This window comes from Arvicanthis niloticus, chromosome 6 (genome assembly GCF_011762505.2).
Source record: "Arvicanthis niloticus isolate mArvNil1 chromosome 6, mArvNil1.pat.X, whole genome shotgun sequence".
In the NCBI taxonomy this organism is placed as follows: domain Eukaryota; kingdom Metazoa; phylum Chordata; class Mammalia; order Rodentia; family Muridae; genus Arvicanthis; species Arvicanthis niloticus.
The window spans coordinates 28,253,596-28,268,749 of record NC_047663.1 but is presented as its reverse complement, the minus strand read 5'-3'; the positions used below and the strand labels follow the sequence as shown (position 1 = coordinate 28,268,749).

The 15,154-nt window shown below is 50.2% G+C and overlaps 1 protein-coding gene and 1 long non-coding RNA gene across 3 annotated transcripts in view; both read right to left on the bottom strand.

The window, feature by feature from the left end:
* The window catches only part of Luc7l3 (LUC7 like 3 pre-mRNA splicing factor), a 335,229-nt gene that overhangs the window by 161,574 nt on the left and 158,501 nt on the right, over positions 1 to 15,154 (bottom strand). The window lies entirely within an intron of this gene.
* LOC143442700 (uncharacterized) lies at positions 4,505 to 14,847 on the bottom strand. Of its 2 annotated transcripts, XR_013111100.1 has the most exons (4): positions 14,723 to 14,847; positions 8,742 to 8,802; positions 6,329 to 6,389; positions 4,505 to 5,632 (listed from the first exon to the last, which is right to left on the bottom strand). It is a non-coding gene; the product is annotated as an uncharacterized LOC143442700 (long non-coding RNA). The 2 variants fall into 2 exon arrangements; XR_013111099.1 differs by having other exon boundaries at positions 4,505 to 6,389.

Genomic DNA, 15,154 nt, shown 5'->3' with positions numbered 1-15,154 from the left:
TCAGTGCTGTCTGTAGATAAGCGCCAGTCCGCAGTGGAGACCCCTGGCTTGGGAAGCTCATGTATCTGAGACAGCAGGTCCCCCTGGCTATATCCTGGGGAATCACATCGGGGTACCGTCCAGTTCCCACCCCCAAGCTTCCAAGAAGCTCAGAAGTGACATGGCCCGACCAGGCTGTCAGGGCAGGTGATGCTCTGGGCACAAGGAGGAAGTGCCATGGCTCTTGGCTCCAAGACTGAGAACTGCCTGTAGGAGGGAGACTGAGGCACTCGAGCGCCCGCACCTTCTCCAAGACTACAAGCTCTGCCCCTCAACATTGCACCCACCAATTCAGACACTAACCTACCTCAGTCCCAGGATCCCAGGCAGCCTCTTGGTGGTCGGGGAGACCTCTAAGCATCCCCTCGAGTGGGGGTGGGGTAGGGAGAGCCTTCCTACCAGTCTTTTTATTTAGGGTGGGGATCAAGACATGTTTTCTCTGTGTAGCCCTGGCCATCCTGGAACTCCCTCTGTCTCAGAGGTCCGCCTGCCTCTGCCTCCCGAGTGCTGGAATTAAAGGCGTGCGATACCACTGCCTGGCATTAATCAGGCCACTCTTGATCTAACCGCTGCTTTGGGAGAAAAAGATGGTTGGGATGGCGAGGTGCTCTCTCTTCTCCAGTAAAAACAGTAAAGACAAATCCTTAAAAATAGGCAGACATCACACAAACACAGGCCCTTGGTATGATGAAAATCACACAAAGAGTAAAAATCGATTTATTACATCCTCCCACCCCCACCTTAGTCCCAGAGCATAATTTACCATGTTCATAATTCACTATGTCTTGCTGGGCATGGTGGTGCACACCTTTAATCCCAGCACTCAGGAGGCAGAGGCAGATGGATCTCTATGGGCTCTAGGCCAGCCTGATCTACAGGGTGCATTCTAGGACAGACAGACACAGCTATGTAGAGAGACCCTGTCTCAAAAAAAAAAAAAAATCACTATATCTCTCTTGAAGGGGACACTGGAGTGAGACGCAAGGCCTTGGGACTGCTATACAAGCAGTCTCCTCGGGTTTGTTTGTCTGTTTGTCTGTTTGTCTGTCTGTTTGTTTTTAAGGTTTGTTTTTGTTTTCATTTTAAGACAAAGTCTTGGTGAATTGCCTAGACTTTTCCCTTGAGCTCACCAAGTAGCTCAGGCGGGCCTCAGCTGCTCTTCTCGGTAGCTGGGAAGCCATGCTTCATTGGCAGACTTTATTTATCTATTTATTTATTTATTTTTAAACGGTGCGTGTGGGGTGATGGCTCAGCCAGTATAGGTACTTGTGGACAATCATGAGAGAACTGACTCCTGAATGCTGACCTTGGACCTCCACATGAATGCTTAGTGCATGGCAGTGCAAGCTCCCCCCACATACACACACAACCCCCACTCCCATTCTCGGGAAGAGAGAAAGGGGAGAGGGGAGGAGAGGGGAGAGGGGAGGAGAGGGGAGAGGGGAGAGGAAAGGAGAGGGGAAAGAGAGAGAGAGAGAGAGAGAGAGAGAGATAAGATAAACCTAAAAAAAAAAAAAAGACAGACTTGTTTTAGGCTTATTGGAGGTTGGACATGCACAGGCCACAAGACCTATATGGAGGTTAAATTTTGGCAGCAAGTCCAGTTACTAGATGAGCCATCTTAATGCCACTCACCCACCCCTCACCCTCACCCCGTCTTTTTTTTTTTTTTTTTTTCCATTTTGAGACGGGTTCTCATGTAGCCCAGGCAGGCCTCGAACTCACTAGGTAGCTGAAGCTAACTCTGGATGCCTGATTCTTCTGCCCCCTCCTCCTCCAGCCGGGATCCCAGGTGTGCACGCTAAGTCCAGTTTATGTGGTGCTAGGAATATAACCCCGGTCTCCATGCACTAATGCCTGGACTGTATATCTCCAACACCGTTACAGATTTAAATTTAAAAAAAGAAACCACATATACAGATACAACCATATTTTCTATATTTCCTCGGCTTGCTTTTTTTTTTTTTTTTTTTTTATAAATAACAATTGGATCCACGTCAACGCATCTCAGACTACCCTACTTTCTATTAAATCAGCAACTCGGTATTCCTGCCTGCTCCATCCCTCCCTTGGTGAGAGGCGTGCTGCTTTCCTTCCCTTCTTTTCTTCTTCCTTTTCTCCCTATTTCCAAACGCACAATGGTGCAACGCACGTCTTTCAGCAGGTGTTGGGGGTGGGGCACGCGGGTGAAAGATGGACCCCGCGCCCGCGCCGCGCACGCAGGGATCGGCGGGCAGTGGAAATCACGAGGAGGCTGGGGACCACCGAGCACCGCGAGTCCCACGTCTACAGGCGCCTGGCTCCGCCCTCGTCGCCCCCGCCTCCCCAGCCCGGCGCTGCCGTTTTTAGCGCGCCTGGAGCGGGGAGTACAGACTCCATCACCCCCGGGAAACGCGGCCATCATATTTTTGGTTGCATAAGCAAACGAAATTAGAAATCTGGAACGCGCTCAAGACCTTCGGAGGGGAGCGCGGGCCCCAGGGCAGAGACAGATAGGGATTAGGCGAGTCGAGCGGTTGGAGGATGGTTTCCTCTTTTAATTTGGGTTCCGTGGGCTCGGTTACGTAAGCTCGGTTACACAGCGGTGACTGCGGGTGGGTCGGGGCCTGGGGCCCCGGTCTCCACCCGCTCGCGGAGGGCTCCGGGCTGCGGGCGAACAGCACTAGCCCCTCCCCGCTGCACAGAACAGGAAAGCAGCCAGGGACACATGGCCCTCCACTCTCACTGCCCTAGAATAACAAGCCATCAGAAGCCACCAAAATGTGTGGCATTGTGTGTAGAACAGTCTAGTGAACCATGAGGGAGTCGTATGGCATATTATAGAGCAGGGGGAAAATGAATGGGGAAGAGGCAGCAAGAAATGAAGGATGCACAAATAGTCACAAAAGCCAGTTTAAGAACAGCAAGAACGCATGCTGTCATTGGTGCTAAAAGACAACACAAAGAAGCCTGCCCAGCAAAGCTGGCGAGCAGAGAGGCAGGCAAACAGGCCCCGGGCAATCCCTTGAGCGGTCCCCACAGCACTGAAGCACACTACCCCGCTGCTGAGGGCTACAAATTTTGTTTGGGGCGGGGGGGGGGGGGGAGGGGGGTCGAGACAGTTTTTTTCTGTGTAGCCCTGGCTGTCCTGGAACTCACTTTGTAGACCAGGCTGGCCTCAAACTCAGAAATCTACCTGCCTCTGCCTCCCAAGTGCTGGGATTAAAGGCATGCGCCACCACTGCCTGGCTACAAATTTTTAAATACCTGTCCAAATTGGTTCTCTGCTTTTGAATCTGGACTGACCTTAGGGACTTGCTTGTCACCCTCTGAATTCAGAGGAGGTGACACTGCCTGGCTCATGAGACCAGGTGAAACTGTGTTCTGACTTCCTTCTAGCTATCGTGGAAGGTACAACTGGGTTTGGGGGACAGTCTGTAAGAAATCCAAGTACCCTGAGGTTGCTTAGCCAGGAGGCAGGTTACAGCACTTCAGTGGCAAGCCCAGGTGACTCTAGCCATATTACATTTTTGGAATATGATAGCCCATTGTAGACCCCAGGTGAGACGTGCAGAGCCTTCTCAAACTCTGCCTCCACAAAACCACCAATAAAGTGAGATAGTACACTTAAGACACAAAACAAAAGAGTGATTTCACAAAGCAGAAGTATTTGTGTGTGTGTTGGAGGAGGGGGGCATACAGCAATGAGTAAGGATGGTCTCTGCCCCCAATAAACTAAATAATTTAATGGAGAAGCCAGACACAGAGCAAATAATTATAAAATAACATGGCAGGCTGAGCAAGGGAGTCACGCCCAGGTAATAGGGGACGAGGCTGAAGAGTCTGTAATCTAGGCTGGGTGGGTGGCTTTCCTGGAGCAGGTGACCTTGGACTGGCTTTGAAAGGTGAGTAAGAGTTGACTAGGTTAAGGGATGAAGGAAAGGTATCTGGGGAGGAGGAGGAAGCGAGAGAGTTGAGTCCCAGAATGATGGCGGGGGAGCAGGCGTTATGGGATCTGGAAAAGAAAACCGGGTGGATGGCCGGACCTGGAATCATGGAACAGTCAAGAGCTTTGATTGAGAGCAGCTGGGAGGCATCAGGGCTGAGGGGGTGGAGCTTCCTGGGAGCAGCAGGAGGATGGGGGTGGGGGTGGGGTGAATGTGGTGTAGGAGGAAGGTGGACCAGTGCAGGGTAGAAACCAGAAGGGGATGTGGATTCCAGAACAGGGGTTGGGAGGGATAAGGCGTGAAGAGCAGTCATGGAATCGTCAAGCCCGCGTGCCTGGCTGCGGCGTGGTGGGTAGCGCTCAGCTTTGGGTTTCTTTCTCAGGCGCAGAAAATGGCGGGATGCACCAGCCACTTAGAAGCCAGTGTGAGTTCAGGAGGGTTGACCCCGCAGCAGTAACATTGACGTGGTCCAGTAGGAAGTATCCCAGTGCCATGCTGAGAGGGAGGTGCTGGGATCCTGCGGTGGGGGGCGGGGTGGGGGAGAGCTGTGTCGGTGAGTGAACCATGGGGCGACTGCATGAGCGTAGGTGGCTGTTGAGCTCATCTGGATAGATGAAGCAGTTGCGATGTGGGATAGGCCCTGGGGCGGAGGACTCTGGTGCTGCAATTGTCCCGGGAGGTTAGGGTGGCAGCCAAGGGTGATGACAAAAGGCCTGATAACTCCTGGTCACAATTTCCTGGGGTGTGTCCCCACAGGTAGGCCACAAGAGAGCACAAGAACAAAACAGAAACATCCAGAGAATCAGATCCAAGAAACAGCACAGTGGCCACCGTATCCCGACACTGTCTCATTCGATCGAATCCTCAGGCCACCCCACTCATTGACTCTGTGCCAGGCATTGTTCTTGATGCCGGGATTGAAGTGGACCCTGTCCATGTAGAGCTCAGATTAGACCCTGTGGAGGTCTTCCCTTTACCACAACTCAGAGAGATTAACTTAGTCAATGTCATGGGGGAGGGGGGCACTTTCTGTGTGACTCAAAGCTCAGGGGTACGAGACCGCCTGATCAAGGGGAACAAGTTTGTGTGGAGTCTGAGAAACATTCAGTAAAATCAGGTTAGGCCAGTCTCCCCTTTTCAGAGAACCTGGACTCCATTGGGACTTCAGAAGGCAGCAGGGTTCTTGTTACCAAGATGTACACCCAGGGCTGGGCTGAGACTTGGCAACTTAATGTCCCCTCTTCACAGTGACTGTTGGGATAGTCCCCACCAAGCAGCTCAACTCACAGGGCTCTTCATCCTGAGCCTTCCAGGATGAAGCTCAGCTGTGTGCTATAGCCATTACCAGCCCATTGTACACATGGGAACACTGAGACCCAGTGGGGGTGATTATCTGCCTGAACTATACTGCCAAGGAAGACAAAAATCCACAGGACTGGGTCCATTGAACTCCAGAACTTGAGGGCATAGCCACGTCCCACAGTGCTGCCACCAGAGTGGGTATGGGAACCTGTGGATGGGGACTCGGAAGCCAGGTCTGACTGGGGAGTGTCACAGGCCTGTGATCAGAATAGGCACAAGCCGTAGTTCCTCTTCAGTGTACCCCAGGGCCCAGACTTCTCCTGCCCAGGACTTGGGACCTTCCTTCTAACCTTCAGCGTATCCTCCTAAAATAGGAAAACTTAATCTCAGCACACGCAACTCTTTACCTTGCACACTTGGAAACAGGCACAGAGAGGGAGAGAGCTATTCAGCCCCACCCCTTAAGTCTGTGACAGACCCTAGGTTAGATAACAGATAATGGAGGTCCACTTCCTTCTGTGGGCTCCACAGGGCATGACCTCATTGCTCTCCCTAATACACACACACACACACACCATATACAAACACACACATATGCATCCATTTGTACACATGGGAACACTGTGTACACATCGACACATGTGTATGAACCTATAGCACATACAGACACACATATGTGCATATGTATCACACACATGCAATACACAAACACATACACACGCATGCATTTGTATACACATGCATACATGTATACACACATATACCACATACGGACACATATGTACACACACATCACACACCCACACCATACACATACACATGTGTGCATTTGTGCACATGGGAACACTGTGTACACTTGCCTACATGTGTGCACACCTATACCACATTCAGACACATATATGTTGATATGTATCACACACACACTCAGGCACACACTACACATTAGCTATGCATATACACATAGCACAAAGCAGCCAAAAACAGGACCACCCTGGACAGTGCAGCGGAGGGTGTTGGTATCCTAGGCAATGGTAAGGGACCATGACAAGGTGTGTGCCTACCTGAGGAGGTGGCCATGCTTGACTGCAGCTTACAGAAGCCTCCACAGCTGTGGTCTTCAACCTGGGGTCATGACCCCACAGGGGTCAAATATCAGATATCCGGCACATCAGATATTTACATTACGATTCATAACAGTCGCAAAATTACAGTTGTGAAGTAGCAACGATATAATTTTATGGTTGGGGGTCACCACAACATGGGGAACTGTATTAAAGGGTTGCAGCGTGAGGGAGGTTGAGACCCACTGCTCTACAGGGAAAGCTTGTCTAGAGATACCAGCTGCCCAGTAAGATGCCTAATTGGAACCATGGCAGGTCCACACACCTCCCCCTCAAATTAGCAAACAGCTTTGTTTGGTAGCAAAGACACAGGCCCAGGAAAAAGGTCAGGTGGCTCAAGGACTCTAACCTTAGCACTGGAGAGGGAGAGGCAGGAAGGTCAGGAGTTCAAATTCATCTTTAGCTACATAAAGAGTTCTAGACTAGCCTGGGCTACATGACCATTTCTAGACAGATTAAATACAATCAAGTCACGGTGTGGAAGGATGGCTGAGCAAGGCATCCCTGCATTCTGAGATACACCGTCTGGCAGGCCCCTGGAGAGAAAGACTAAGGAGGCTGTGAATTCTACTGGACCCTGATCCTGTGTGCCTCTCCCTGTAAACCTTAGGGTTCTTGAGCTGGCCTGCACATTCAGGAATCCTGATGCTCCACCTACGCCAGGCTCAGTAAGCCTGGGCAGGAGCTAAGTTCCAGCCTTCTTAAGAGAGCCACATGGGTTAATCCAAGGCGCACAGCAGCACCAACATCGTTGGGGCAGCTGGTTAGAAATGACCGACTGAATCAGAGTCCCCAGGGTGGGGCTGAGCCGGGTTTTGACAGCCTCTGGGAGGTTGGGCAGCTGCTACCATTTGAGCAAGCGCTTGTCTCTGACCCAGGAGGTGTGAGGCTAGATAGGAACTCCAGACATCTGACCAGAGGTATTTCATAGGAGATGTTCGATTTAGACACTTTTTAAAGTTAATTAATTAATTAGTAATTAATATAATTAATTACTTATTAATTATAAAGTGTCAAGAAGCAAATAGGTACAAGCTGGGTTTTCTTTTTTTTTTTTTTTTTTTTTTTTTTTTGTGGTTTTTCGAGACAGGGTTTCTCTGTGTAGCCCTGGCTGTCCTGGAACTCACTCTGTAGACCAGGACCAGGCTGGCCTGGAACTCAGAAATTCGCCTGCCTCTGCCTCCCAAGTGCTGGGATTAAAGGCGTGCGCCACTACCGCCCGGCGGTTGTTTTCTCTTGTTCACTTGGAAACCCTCTCTCCTTGAATTCAGAGCTGTGAAACCTAACACCACACCAACCCCCCTCATTATTATTTTGAGGGGGACAAGGTCACAGTGTCCACCCCACACAGGTGGGCAACACTCCTGTGTTGCCCAGGCTGGCCTGATCTGGGCTCAAGCACTCCCCTTATCTGAGAATGCAGCTGTGACCACTGTGCTCTCTCTCTCTTTCCCTTGTTTCTCCTTTATTTTATTTTATTTTACTTTTTTATTTTTTCTCTTCTTCCTCTCCTTCTCTCCTTCGTCTTTTGAAACAGGGTTTTGCTATGTAGACCCGGCTAGCTCGCAACTTATTGTGTAGCACAGGCTGGCCCAAAGCCCATTATAGTCCTCCTGTCTCAGTGCTGGGATTACAGCTGTACCCCTCCACACCCAGGTTTTAGACTCTCCTTTCAATCTGGGATCTTGAGTCCTGATACACAAGACTGGCATTAGTAAGTGCTCATGAAACACCCTCTTCTCTTCCCTTTCCTCTTAGAATGTCTGGCTACTAGCAATGGCTACTGCTGTTTTGGTTTGTATTCAAGCTAGACTCATGGTCCAGCTATGCTCTATGGGAGTGGCCAGCTGCCAGGGATTATGAATTATTGTGGCTCATCCTAGGGCAGCCTATTGTCCTTACTGAGAAGCCTGTTCCATAGCCAGAGACAGAAAAGGCAGTGCATGATGTCCGAGGGGAACCATGCTGGTGATTTGGTTCCTCTTGGTGGTGTGTCCTGTTCTATCTCCTTAATTTTAGGACCCACCGTTTACTTACCAAGATAAGATCCTCACTTACCACGTAAGATCCCCATGTGCATGGAAAAATAAAAGTAGTCCTCATATGTGCATAGGTCAATTAAAAGATGTCTCTATCTTTTAGAAAATGTGAACGATGCAGGTAGCTGAAGGGTTCACTCAGTAGCTAAAAGTGATTGCTACACAGGCCCGGCAGTCTGAATTCAGAACCCAAGATCCATGCAAAGCAGGAAGGAGATGACCAGTTGCATGGTTATCTTCTGACTCCCCACGCATGCTGTGACCCACACCCACACCAATAAATACATTTTTATTTTATGCGTATGAATGCTTACCTACTCCTATGCCACAGCACGATGTGCACGCCCGTGCCTTCAGAAAAGCATGTCAAATCTCCTGGAATTACAGTTATATACAGAGCTGCCGCTTGGATACTGGCAATCGAACCGAGGTCTCCTAGAAGAGCAGCCATTGCTCTTAACCACTAAGCCAACGCTTAAGTTCCTAATAAGATTTTTGAAGACAAAGACGTGAAGCCTGTGCCTCAGGAACAAGGAAACTAGGTTTTCCTACAGGTGATGATGAAAGGCAATATGGAAAATTATAGCGAGTAATATTCATGGCTTACAGATTATTTTGTAGGTTTCTTGTCATAGGAATGTCATGGAATGTGTGTGACAGTTAAAAAAAATTTTTAAGCCGGGTAGAGGGGGCATATGCTTTTAATCCTAGCACTAGGAAGGCAGAGGATGGAGGATCTCTGAATTCCAGGCCAGCCTGATACACACACACACACACACACACACACACACACACACACACACATATAGTCTGATGGTTCAGGCTTGTAATCCCAGCTGCTTGGGAAGATGGTGTAGGAGGATGAGAAGTTCAAAGCTAGCCTAGGAGCTACATGAGTCTGGACAAGAGCCAAAATGAATAAAAAGGAGGAAGGGGGGGGGGGCTGGGAGATGGCTCTGGTAAAGGCTTGCCCTGCAAGCATGAAAACCCAAATTCAATGCCCAGAACCCATGTGAATAAAGGTGCCAGGCTGGGTATTTCAGTTTGTAATCCCAGGGCTCGAGAGGAAGAGGTAGGTGAACCCCTGGGGCTTGCTGCAGGCCTGCCTCAGAATTCACTGTGGTGCTAGGTGTATAAATGTATTGTTATTGGAGAACAATTTAGCCATATCCACAAATATTAAAACTGCACTTGTCATGTGAGCTATATAGCAAGGTGACCTTTGAAAGCAAACAAGCAAAAAAGAAAATTTACAGAAAATGTATTCATAATAGCTGACAGCCTCCTCAGAGAGACTAGCACGAGAGGCAGCCCTTTGGAAAACCTGCTTCACAGTGATCTCAGCTCTTAGGGGTGGAATCTAGTCTCCGTGGGATCTAGACTAAGTTACTTATGAAACCTTGGTTCCAGATCTTGCAAAATGGAAAACCGTGATCCTATCTCCTGCTCTGGCTCCTGTTTGGTTAAAGACTCAAATGCAAGGATTGTGGAAGGGAGTGGAAACCCTAATTACCTTAGGCCTTCCCTTGGAGGGCATATTTTGAAGATAACCCCACATATACTCCTCATCCCCAGACGCAAGGCTGTAAGCAGGTGTTTATCGTGCTCGCCCAGGGCCCAGTGGGTGCCCTTTGCCTCCTACAAGGCTTTCTCCTTGTTGTTGGCAAGACTCCATGTTTCAGATAGTAGCCAAAGTCTCAGATAGATCCACTGGGACCTGAGAAGGCCTCTGTGGGCACATCCAGCTGGTGCCACCTGCCTGGTGTCACCTAGGGTCACCCAGAGGGCCCCAGATTCCCACCATTAAACTCTGGGTTTTCCCTTTGAAGAAACGAGCCCGCAGAAAGGTTCATAAGAGAAATTGCAAAGGTTATTTCATCAAGGTCAATGTTAGCATTCAGACGGGAAAGCGCAACCCACATGGGTCTCATTTGACCTTCACAGGCTTTGTACGCGTCTGATTCCCCCACAAAGCCATCATCCATCTTGCTCCAGCAGGGCTGCTGCTTGGCTATGCCAGGACAGGTTGTGGCAGTTTCCATAGCCTAAGACCTGAGGGATCCTCACAAGCCAAAATCCAGAACAATGCCTCCGGCTTCCAGTGCCAGAGCCTCCAGCTGCAGCTTGGATCAGGAAGCCTGGGAGCAGAGAGAGCTTCTTGCTCAGATTTTCGACACAGGGAGATTTTTCAGCTCCCATTGGTGTGGAGGAGGATTCCCCAGTCAGTAAGAGCCATGGCTGGGCAGTTATCTGGTTTTCCAAAGCGTTTTCTGCATCCTCTGTCTGTATAGGGACTTAAGGGGACTTAAGCCATTCAGTCCCCTCAACAGAGCCAGATGTCCTGGTCTATGTCTATAATCCCAACATTCAGGAGGCTGAGGCGGGAGGATTGAAAGTTTAATGCCAGCTGAGGCTACAGAGTGAGTTCCAGATTAATCCAGGTTATATAATGAGACCCTTTAAAAAAAAAAAAAAAACCAAAACCAAAAACATAAAAAAAATAATAAATTAATTAAAAAAAAATATCCTCCCAGCTGCCTGTGTAAAAAGTATCCTGTCCTCAATCTATGGATGACTAAACTGAGGGGTTTGGCTAAGCCAGCTCACAGAGCTACCCCACCCTTGCGGACAATCTGTACCATCATTTCTTCTCTGCTTTCCAGGCTTATTGAGCCAAAGAGGAAGTTGGAAGGCCTGTGGAAGACTCTCTGTTTGTTACCCTTGGCTTATTGGTCACCCTGGACTTTCTCACTGGGGTCTGAGTCTCCAGGGGGTGCCCCTGACCCCGGCCAGGACTCTGAGCTCTGGCAGCCTCACTGAGGCACTTTTCACTGGTCTTGGGCATGCACCTGTGGGGAGGGGAGGTCCCGAAGCTGACCTCCGCCCCAGCCTCCCTTCCTGCAGTCTAGAAGCCATGTGCTCTCAATCGCAGAGCTAGCATTCTTTGGGATTCTCTTGTTACCAAAACACGGTCTTAAAGGACAAGAAATTTGGAAAATGGAACAAAGGTGTTTGTCACAGTGTCATGGACTGGGCTAGTGCTGACCACTGTTGCTGATGGCACAGTTTTCCTCGCTGCTCTGTGGGCAGAAGTCCTGGTGAATTGCCTAGTTTTCATACATTTTTCCTTCATCCTTTTTGGCTTGTTTGGGACCCTTGGAAGCAGGGGAAAGACCTTCATAGTACAAAGCACAGATGTCAGGGAATAGTTGCTTCATCAAAGAATGACAGGCAGAGGTGGGTCATGGTTGGTCTAGATGCTGTCTGGTGGCTGTAGGCAGGTGCGCCTAGTACAGTCTGAGAACCCCATAGCCATTCACCCCACAATCATTCCTGACAGCATACCACGCGACTTGGTAGGCCTTCAACAGAGATACACAGGTGGAGAAGGGGGAGCCCAGGCTCAGGGCAGCAGGTCATCCAGAGTCTCTGTCTCCTCTCAGTCTGAACAAGTAGCCTAGCCCACAGGATTGAAGAGCCAGATTCCGCCCCTTCAGCCCTCTGGGAAGTTAAGGAGGAAGGTGGCCAAGAAAGCAGGAAGGCTCAGGGTGAACCCAGGAAGGCCATGGTCTTCCGCTCTAAGCACGAGACTCTGCTGTTGGCCAGCAAAGGTCATGAAGTTTCTTCCTGGAGATTTCTAAGAACAGGGGCACAGAGGAGATTTTATGCACCAAGTCAAGGGCCTGGAACAGGAACCTTTACATGAGCTAGGAGCAAAGAGGCCCTTGCAGCTTCTAGGACAAAAGAGGGTGTGGCTTGGAGCTGCGATGGAGGTGGCCCTGTAGACATTGGCCAGGACACTGGCTTTTCTTACTAGCCAATAGCTTTTGAAGCCTCTGTAGGCTGCCGGGAGGGAGGGGCAGACTCTGTGACAATCCCTTGGCTTAGATCCGGGTGTTGGAGGGCCTGGTAGGCAGAGCCCTCTTACTTACTCTATAAAAGTAGAGTAGTATTGTTTCTGTAAAACCAATAGATTCCAGGCTGTGGGGTCAACCTGGACTGAAGAGGCCTTAGGATAGGACCTTGGGCCCCGCCCCACCCCCATTTGGACTCTAAACTGTGTTAGGCTCAAACGGGTAACCAGGAGCAAGCAATAAGAAATACAAAGAAGTAAATAGTAGCACACGCCTGTAATCTCAGCACTCTGGAGGCTGAGACAGGGGGATTTCAAATTCAAGGTTAACAAGCTATATAGTGTTTGAAAGAAACCTGAATCCCATGTTATACCACCAATAACAGAACTCGAAGTACAAAAGGCACCTTGTTTCTTCTGTCCCCTTCCCCAGAGCTGCTGTGAGGATTCTGATACTACAGGGAGCAACAGCTAATGTACGCCATGGGGGCGTCTTTGTTCAGCAATGATTCTCAGAATGACTTGCACTCAAACTGCCAAACCACCAATTCCTCTTCACCCCCTGCCAAGCTTGTCCGCCCTTTCACAAGGTCCAGACCCCTCAGATCCAGAGGACAGGATCTCTCTAATCATGCCCAAAGGCCATTGGCATTAGGGGTCCTGAACAGGTCTCCATCCCCCCCTTAACTGCCATACCCCTCCCCCCAGACCAGAGATTGCAGAGTACAGCCCCTGTCTCTCCTGTTGTGTTGTGAGTGGTGGTTTCTGGGATGCAGTGTGGGGTTTTGTCTGCCTTCCCTGCCCTGTGCCAACTCACCCAGCAGGCCTCACTGCCTTGGCAACGCATTGCAAAGTCCACACAAAGGGAAATTGCACAGGGGAGGTTGGTCCTGCCTGATGCCTGGGGAGAGTCTCCATGGCAACGATGACATCACTAGACTCGTTTGGCTACAGAGCCAGGCTCTGAATGGAGGCGCCTGGGTGTTCACACTGCAGAGATGTGGAGAAACGCTTGTCAGGGACTCGGCAGTGATGCTGGAGTAGATGGGCCTGTCGAGAATTCCATATGGAGCCCTGCCCTTGACTTGCATGAGGGCTTGTCAATCCTCACCTACAAAGGGAACCTGCAGTCTATTTACGTGAGGGTGGATGGAAACTATGCACACTCTGCAGGCCTGGGGTGGGGGTGGGGCACACTGGGACATCTCCTGTGCTGGCAACTTTAAATGATTTCCAGGGAAATGTGGGAGCAGCTTGAGCTCTTGACCACAAGGGTGTTCTATTCCTTGTTGAGCCTGGGCTTGCATGGAGAGAAGTCACAATCAATTATCAGTGGACTAATTCTTGCCTCTGCTTTAGCAGGGAGGGAGGGGTGAGATGTGATGTGGAGAGATAACGAAGGAAGACTTTAGGGGCTGGATGGTGGCTCAGAGCCTTTTCTAGGTTTTCACCCTTAGCTCCAGACCCAGAAGGATGGTGTGCCAGGCACAGGTGCCTCCCTTGCACCAGGAGGGGTCTGGGATGCAGACTAGAGTATCCTGTGGCTTCTGGGTGGGCCCCCTGGGTGGAGCTGCCTTTGCTTTCTCCATAGTGGGCAAAACCCTGAGTCTTCTGCAGGAAATAAATAGTCAGAAGCACAAGGCTAGAGGGTGGGGCTTTTTGAGGTCAGCGAGTCTGGAGTCAGCCTGCTGTGTGTGTGTGCCCGGCAAAAGGGAAACCAGGCTACAGGGAACAGAATGTCTAAGCAGGCTTCCTCTTTACGTGTGGATTCAGGTTTCCTAGGCCATATACCTTCCCAAACTCTGACTAGAGCCCCCATCCCTCCCTACCTTAGTATATATTGTGGTGAGGGCCCCAAGTCCTTAGTCACACAGCTGAGGCCAATTCTAGCCGGAGTCAAATGTCCACTGAGCTATCTGCTGCCCAGCTAGCTCCTGCCACCAGATTTCGTCCCTTAGGGCTATCCTCATAAGGTCTAGAACCTTCTCAAATTATCCATCTGCAAAAAAGATCAGTTGCTGCCTTTCTATTTTATGTAACTTAAAGCTCAGGGCGGCCTTGAACTCACTATGTAGCCAAGGGTAGTGTGACCTTGAATTCTGGATCCCCCTGCTTCTACCTCTAGAGTAGTGGGATTTCAGCTGTCACCATGGCCCAGTTTATGCAGTGCTAGGAATCGAACCCAGGGCTTCTTGCATGTTAGGCAAGCAGTCTACCAAATCTGGGCTTGACTCTTTTCTGTCATTCTACTCAATTCCCACTCAGAGCCACACCCTCTAGATGCCCACTTCCCACTCCTCAGCTACTTCTGAGGGAAGAGGATTCCTGGGTTGAAGGCAGCCATGCTTATCTTGAATAGCCCCACCCCAACACAGTTCAGAAGGTTGTAAACCCTTGTTCTGTTTCCCTCCACCCAACCTACCGGGGAGTCCCTTCTTTTACCTCCAAGATGAGGAGAGATATCTACGTGCTCCCTGGGCCGGGCCGGCCCCATCGGTCTCCTGGTAGCTCCCTGGTAGGCAAGGGTGAGCTCCCTGGATAAGTACCGTGGTCTGCTCTGGTCCCTCAGCCTTTGCCCCTTTGGCCTATGGACACCTCTGGCTCAGCTGGCTTGTGTATCATGGCATTGTTTGATTTCAAACCGGTTCTATAAAGGTGGCTCCAGTCCAGTGTCCTGGACGTGGCACCGTCACCCATTGGGTGCCCTGGAAGAAACAGGCATGGAAGGACAGGAAAACTAGAAGCCTTGTGGAAAGTCACATGCCTTCTGAGACAGAGGCACAAGGACCCCCAGAAGCAAACTTTGTGTGCCTGCAACACACTCTCTTTCTCAAAGCAGAAGGGAGTGTTGGCTGTCTCGTGGAGTTCTCTGGA